This window comes from Octopus sinensis, linkage group LG1 (genome assembly GCF_006345805.1).
Source record: "Octopus sinensis linkage group LG1, ASM634580v1, whole genome shotgun sequence".
Taxonomy (NCBI): Eukaryota; Metazoa; Mollusca; class Cephalopoda; order Octopoda; family Octopodidae; genus Octopus; species Octopus sinensis.
Window position 1 is genome coordinate 59,177,041 of NC_042997.1, and position 8,564 is coordinate 59,185,604.

Sequence of the window (8,564 nt, forward strand, 5' to 3'; positions counted from 1 at the left end):
TTATTCTGACTGAAACTACAACACGTTTCTCGCCACAGTTATCCTTGGAACCAACACAGTAACCAAGGTAGAAGTGTAACTATTCCAACTGCACAGCAACTAACTTGCTTCACTATTTGCAGAAGATATGGTTTATTTTTGCTGGGTTTTTTTTAATTTGTTTTGCTCTCGGCGCTGGTATTTTTCTCACATGCTTCTACCATATCCACGATGAAACATTTTGTTTTTCTATCTCATATTCGTTGAATTACTGTTTGTGACTCTTCATAAGTATAGTGTTTGTCAAATAGGACATTGTCAATCCAGCTACAAACCCATGGCATTCTACCTGTGTTGGAAGCACTGTACACTGTCATCCTTGTGCCTCCCACAATTCTCTAAAGCCATCATACTCCCTCTCATGGTCCCATTCTATCTCACCTTTCCAAGGTACCATCAACTCAACAATCAAGACTTTGCTTTGTTATTACTGTAGGGGTGATTCGAAACTTAACTGCTAAGTAGCCGGTCAAACACCACAGCCGAACCGCAGTAGTTTCATGTGATCTGTCTATTAAATCAGTGGAAAGCTGTTGCGTGATTCAATCTTCTAGAATATTCTTCTTGTTCCCAATAAAAGTGCTGCTTTTTTGGGGGGGCCTATACTCTTGTCACATCAGTCGGCCAGGCAGACAACCAAGACAGACAGCTCATATAAATATCAAAGAACATCTGTCGCGTTGAAGATAGCACAATTATTTTCAAATATGTTGGACAAACCGCATACACCAACGATACATAAACATTCAGGTCTCTCTAGCCCTGTTCTTTTTTATTGACAAGAGACAGAAGTACATCACAAATCGCTCTTAGGAGTAATTGCAACCCGGATACATTCTTATTTTATTTTACAGCATTAAAATATAAAAACTGCACAATACACTATAGTGTTAGGCGTATGCAATTTCATGAACTTTTGTCACATATAATTAAACAGGATTAAACATGTAGACATAAAGCTTTCATTCAATTATTCACACACGTGCACCTTGTATATCCTTCAAATCACACTGTACTATCTTATACGGTATACATATATCTGTTTGAATTTCTGAGATGGGAAATTATTATTACTATACACATATATTCGGATGAGTGTTCCCATTTTGGGTGTAGTTACAAAGTTTTGGCCATTGTAACTCCGGCCTTTTTCAGTTGTCTTTCATATTCGATAACATACTCGAAATTTCGAACCAAACCCTTTATTAAATCCAGGGTGTAGATTGTTCTCATTCAGATGTACATACAATGGATATTCTGTTATTTGAGATGTAGCATATTCATTCTACTTGAACCAGAATATATATACTATTTAGATAACCCAGGGTCTAAATTCATGTTCCTTAGCACTCCCTCCCTCAGACAATCGTATTAGCTTTGTTTTTGCCCCGGCAAAATTGACTGTCAGCTATCTCAAATCATGCAACATGTTAAGTTGATTGAGAAATATTGGGACAATATCTATTTGTACCAGTTTAAATAAACATACGTTATCTAATAGCTCTTTACTACTAGCATTATCTGCTTGAACACGTTTGATTCCAGAAACAAGAAAATATGTACACGTTACCATTTGTCTTAGGGGAGAAACCAGTGTCTGTTACCCTTAAGTTTTTTCAGAGCTTTCAAAACTTGTAGAGCGAAATTCTTCTCAAATTGGAGATCGGGCCCAAGTACTTGTAACAAAGTAGACTCCATCCCAAGGACTAGGCAGTGATGTTAAACACCAAAAGCATTGGCTTACCGCAATCTCACTGACTTTTCCAGACTAATCTTTACTCCGTATTAGTAGGTAGGCATCCACTTATTTAAAAAAAAAAATGATGCTCCTATAGATGGTCGTGGTCTCACGAGGTGAAACTATCTAATAACGACTCCGTTCAGAAGGCTGGAATAATACATATAATGTGCCAGTGAGGAAAAGAGAGAGAAACACAACCGAATAGAATGTTTAAGAGAGTTTTATTGATATTTTAACATGTGTGTCTGTGTATGCGTCATGTATACAGAATAATAGACAGTCTGTCACGAGAACAAAGTGTGTGTGTGTGTGTGTGTGTGTGTATAGGTATGGATGTATGCATGTGCGTTAAGTACTTATAAGAACCATAAAGAAGGAAACAGTGAGAAAGTCTATAATGAGAAGTTAGACGAATATTCATAGACACAAGAATGAGAAATATCAGTTTCGTAGTCAGTTGTACACGGCAGTTGAAATACTGTATCAAGAAGTTGTGGCAATGATGCAGAGCTGGTTGCAGTACATTTCGTACGAAGTTGTGGCTATAATGCTACTGTCTGGGTCGCTTGTACAGGAGTTCTCGCAGGTTGTATGTTTGCTGTTAACCATGGTGAAGTAATTCACAAACAGTGCCGTGTTAGAAGCTGTGCAGTGTTGCTTGAGCTGTGTACGTAGAGATGATGTTGACGACGTTAAGATGATGGTGGCGACGAAGAAAGAGATTACCGTAATGCTGTTGGACAGGTGTTGTCGTCTGGCTCGCAGGTTGTGTTGTTGCTGTTGGTCCATGGTGAAGTAATTCACGAACAGTACTGTATTGAAACCTGGGCGTGTTGCTGTTGGACGGATGTTGTCGCTGGAACTAGCTGTGTCTTGTGTGGTCAGTGGCTAGACGTTACAAGGTCTGGAACCGAAGAATTTATTTACCTATAAAGGTATACATAGAGGGGACACTACAAGAGACGAACACTTACATTCTTACAAATGGTTTGGGTTACAATGAAATGGGAAAAATCGGATAAAAGGATGAAATAAAATTATATACAATTAAAAGTTTATAAAATAATGTTCCGGGTTATTTTTCATGGTTAACCCGCCAGTTTTTTACTCTTTTGGGTTTTTTTCTTTCTTGCCCGGCTATGCTAGCACGGCCCCATTCATCCTCAGCTTCCTTACTACAGACATCCATATTTTTCCGAACGTAGTTTGCGACAGGTACCTTTTCTTCAAACGGATCTTTCTCAACAGATGGAAATTGAAATAACTTACCAACCCGTGTCCGGAGATGAAATGACTTATCCCAATCCCTTTCGCTCGTGTCGTCCATACTGTTTCTTTCAGTTTGGCTGCTATGCAGAAAAAAGATGCCTTCTTTTCCTTGTTGAAGGAAGAAGGCGGTACGATCTTAATCATGGACTCACTCGAGAGCCGTACTCTTTCTGCATCTGACATCAGTTATTCGACATAGGCTATCAACTCCCTCAACTCCTCAAAGTGTATGAAGGCGTGCGCGACAGTTTCACTGACGCGGCCGCACCTCGGGCATGTGGGAGAGGTGTCAAAACCGTGTCTAGACAACCTCTCTCGAACCGGTAAGGTCGATCGGTAGCACAACCAGGCCAAGGCTTTCTGGAAGTTATCCAGATACCTCGGCCAGAATGTCCTTCAGAACAGGTTGGTCAGTTGCTCCTCATCGAAGCCCAGAGTCTCCCCCAGGACATCGTCGGACTTATGCTCTGCCAACCCTTTATAAAAATCCGCAGTGGTAACCTCGCTGCCGGTATTGCTCACCCGAGAGAACAGAGTGAGTGCTTGTCCGCACTCCTTCTGCCATCCTCCCATCCTAGGTCTCCGCTTGATCCATGTATCTAAGTCCCTGAGGGACTTCAGTTGTGGAAAGAGTTGCTTGGCATGCGGTGACCACACCTGCTCACCATCCAGATAGCACCAGAGATGTCTCAGCCTCATGCACATCATCAGCCAAGGCACCCCCAGTCCACCCTTTAACGGTTTTTGACAGCAGATGGAGCGCCTCACAAGTGGCAATTTCCCTTTCCACAAAAAGCGGGAAAGGATCCGTTCCAACTTGGTCAGCCACAAACCGGGGCAAGGCACGACAATTAGGCGGTAGGTTATCACCGATGCTATAAACACCTGTGCAACCTCGACCCTTCCTAGTAAAGATAACGTCATCCCAGACCAGGTCTGGGTTATGGCCGTCATTTTACTCGCCACTTCGCTCCAGTTTTTCTCCACCTGAAGATCTGGTCCAAACCAGATTCCGAGCAATTTAACCGGGCCCTGCGTCCAGCGTCCGACCATGCTGTTGAGAGGCATCGACTTGCCGCGCCAGGTGCCGAGTTGCAAGCCGACTGATTTCTCCTAGTTAATTTTTGTCCCTGCCACCTGATAGATCCGTCGTTATTTGACCAATTCCACATTGGAACGCTCGGATTATCAAGTCTGTATCGATCTGCCAGCCTAAATCGCTTCAGCAAATCGATGAAGCGTGAGTTACACTTCCTAACATTCGAGCCTGCGCTATCCAGGCATGTATCCAGAATAGCGTTAAAATCACCTGGCAAAACTAGTGTCCTAGATGTCACAAGAAAGTTCTCCAGGCGTCGATAGAACTCATCCCGTTTGCCTAGCGTGCTGGGCGCGTGGATGCCAACCAACCTGAAGGCCTTACCTCTGTATGTCAGATCCAGAACGACCGATTCGCCTTCTGGGTCCACGAAGATCGTACGTGTCTGCAGAGCCAGACTTTTCCGGAGCAAAACTACAACACCTCTACTCCACCACGCTTCTGGCTAGGAGACATGATTTTCTCATAGCCATTTAGGAGAGTTTAGAAGGCCTGCAGTTTGTCCAGCCTGGTCTCTGTAGCAACCATAATATCAATTCTATGTGACCTGAGATCGTCGAGGAAGCAAGCCTGCTTCTTCGAACCCAGGCTACGGACATTTAAACACGCAATGCATAGCGTAGCCATATCAAACACAAAAAAGAAAGAAATTCGAGCTTACCTGCTCATTCGTCTTTCGAAGGGGATTATTCTCAGTATTTCTGAGACAAGTCCCGCCCCTCCTTTCTTTCATACAAAAATGGTTCTACTGGCGGGTTAAATACTTTAGGCAGTTCTTTCAGTTCTGTTGTCTCTTTTGGATGTCTACTTTTAAGTTTGTTGTATAATTTTCGAGCAATTTTTCCCAATGTTACTGGGCTCATTTTATTGTCGTTGACATATAGGGACGTTTTGTGATGAGGTCCAGTGACCCCATCCAGGTATTTGTTGTTTTTGTAAACGATTGTCGTAGTGTCCTCTCTTTCAGGAATATCGATTGTCTCCGACATAAACTTATTTTCTTTCTTTTTTTTCCTTTTCCTTCAGTTCAGGTTTCTTAACTATTTTGGTTTTTGGAGCCGCCTCCTGTGAATTGGTGGGCGACTCCAATCTCTTGGTTCACTTACGTGACACCATCTGAAAGTACATATTTTCAGTAGACGGTGTCACAACAAACTCTAGCTTCTCGGGGTTTTCCTCACTAATGGAAGCGGTTGGTAGCTGTGTAATGGCCTCCTTGACCAGAAGCGCTGTCTCTTTACTTTTCTCCTTGGAGTCATTTTTACTGGTAGAGGCGGTCGTTCGCTGTGTAATGGCCTTGTAACGATAAATTTGATTAGGTACACAATATTATGAAATGTCGGAGTCAACAGTTGTAACGATAAGTATTTGTTGTTATGGCGGCAAGTTGTAAGATGTGAAAGATGGACAATGCATGAAACTTTAAGGAAATATTTATTTACCGTTACGTTACAATACCTTGCCTCGACGGGCAGGTTATAATAAATTCAAAAGCATTCGAAGTTAAGTTTGTGTTTGTGTCCTCTTCATTGTTTAGTAGTAATTACAGAGAGAGATAGAATGATGTTGTAAGAGAACAGAATTAGAGCTAGTGAAAGTTGTAGGGTTGTGGGACGTTGCTGACAGTAAATTTCATTTCTCTCGCTGACCGGGTCTTTAGTAGCTGCATTCCTTGTGATCATGATTCTAGCAGTCCGTTCTCTAACTAATTGAGTCGTCACTAGCCGCCTCGCTCAGTTATCGCCAAGTGACTACCTGGTTGAGTCGTCACCCACTGATTTTTGCTTGGGGTATTCTTGCTTTTATAACTCTCCAGAAGGATAGATATACCATTAAGAACAATAGATTTAGTTGGTGGTTTTGTTATCTCTATTCTAGCTTTTGGTGAAGTAGAAGAGGTTAGAAAGGGTCAAGTGGTGAAGACATTATTTCGGCCTAGCTAAAGACATCTGGAAAATGTAAAACTGCTGTCAGAGAAAAACCATTGTTCCACTGTGGGAAAAGTTCTCTTGAAGTGTTAACTTAAATTTGGCTATGGTGGATCGAATCCACTTCATGCATGCAAGATCCACTACAGCCTTCTTGGCCAGAAGTGCTGCCTCTTTACTTATCCCCTTGACATATATAACATAAATACGGATGTAGCAGATATCAGCTAGACTTATGCCGTTTGGACCTTGTTGTGTCCACTACTCTGATTGGTTGGTATTGGCGCAATGTCTCTTGCTCTATTACGCACCAAGGTGCAACCCAACCAATCGCAGCCTTCTGATAAGGTCCCGTGACACAGTCTTCTAAATCTCCGTTGGAGCCTCCTAGTCCCTATAAAAGCTAGTTACAACAACCGTATTTCGTCACAGCCAGTTCTAACGACAACAACACCAGCAGCTCACATGCAAACTCAACTTCGTCCAGCAGCATTCAGGACCTCTATCTCTGTCGCCTCCGTCCTCTTTACGACGCTAACAACATCTCTACGTACACAGCAAAAATCGCTCAGGTCCAACTCCTCACTGTTTGTGAATCACTTCACCGTGGTTTACAGAAAGTACAACCTGCGAGATCTTCTTGTATCAAGTGACCGGCAGCAGCATAGTAGCCACAACTGCTTACATGACATGTGCTTCGACCGGCTCTGCTTCTACGCTACAACTTCTTGTTACAGAACTTCAACTATTTGTACCTGGCTATGAACTGGTGTCTATCATCATGTGTGAACTTCTTCTGGCGTCCTATTATAAATTCTTTCTATGCTCTGTATTTTATCTCACACGCATACACCCTTGTTTGTACACACATACACATTATGTATGCATGACGGCCTATTATTATTATTATTATATATGTACTTATGTCACACACACGTTAACACCTAAATAAAACCTTTCTCTTAACATTCTACGGTTGTGTTGTTTTTTTTTCCTTCTGGCACTCATACTCATTTATCTATATTGCTTTTATTGTAAGCGACCGTGCGGTGTATTAAAGGAGTCATTCATTCGTCACCTCTACTTTCGCACAGTTGTTCTACAGGGTCATCTTTACTGGTGGATGCAGTCGCTCGCTGTGTAACAGCCTCCTCGACCAGAAATACTGCCTCTTTACTTTTCCCCTTGGGTTCGTCTTTACTGGTAGTGGTGGTCTCCCACTGTGTCACAACCTCCATGGCTGGGGGGACCGTCTCTTTGTTTTTCTCTTCTTCTTCCTCCTCTGCTTCCTTGTCTTTTTTTGTTTGTTTTTTTTGGTGGGGCATTTTGACCTCAGGTGCCCTTTTTTTCCACATTGAAAGCATTTGGGTCTTCTCCCCTCCACATGGATTGTCAATATTGACTCCTCTATGTATTTTGTTTCAGGTAGACCTTCCAAATCCAGATTTCTCGCTTGTGCCAGGATCTCCATTTTGACCCCGCCAATTCTGTGGGGCGTCTCTGGAGATCTGAATAATATTTATTTTGTCCTCTCTCATGTAGAGGAGTGTGGCAACAATCCATGCTACCTCCACCTCTGATGGGGATGTTCGTAATCCTTATCCGGGACGTTCTGCATCCCAAATATAGAGACAGTAGCATGATGTTGCCACATAGCAAAGTTCAAGTTGAGAATTCTCTTGCCTTCTCAATTGATTTGAACCTTGCTTCGATGGTCGCGTACCTTGTGCCTCGGGCTAGGTATTTTATTTTGTTCATCACCGGCCCAAGACACCTTTCAACTGTGCTTTTCTCCAAATATTCCAGCCTCTTCTTTTCCACATCATATGTTTTATATATAATGGTCTTCTCCTTCATCTTGTTTCTTATTTCACTCGAGGGTGTTATCTTACTTTCACCGTTTTCTTTGGTGATCATACCATATTATGCTCGTATATCCTCCATCTTTAAAGTAATTGTTTCAAGTCCGCCAACAGCAGCAGCAAAATTCATTTTTCTTTTTTTTTTGTCCTTCTTCAGAAGACATCTTTAATATTTTTAAATAAAAATATTTGAAAATTTCACAATTTTTGTTCTGAACAGGAATGCAGTTCAAAATTAACCGCAAGTGGTAAACACAATTTTTATATCCTTTTATGTGAGAAGCAACTGATTTCATTTTAGAAACAAAGCCTTTCACTTTTCCAGTCATGGCTGCAGCTCCATGTGATGTAATGTTGATTAAATTAGTAAATGGAATATTTTTATCATTAAAGTACTGCATTACTTCATTGAATATATCTTCTCCATTAGTAGTTTCAGACAAACTCTTAATGAATAACATTTCTTCCCTTATATCACCTTCATGGATGAATCTGATATAGACCAGAGGATAGCTTGGTTATGAATTGTGCTATCATCAACCTGGATAGAAAAATTTGTTTTTTAGAGAATTTCTGCAATCTTCTCTTATCTATACAAAATTAGACATTTCATCCTGTCTTCTTGT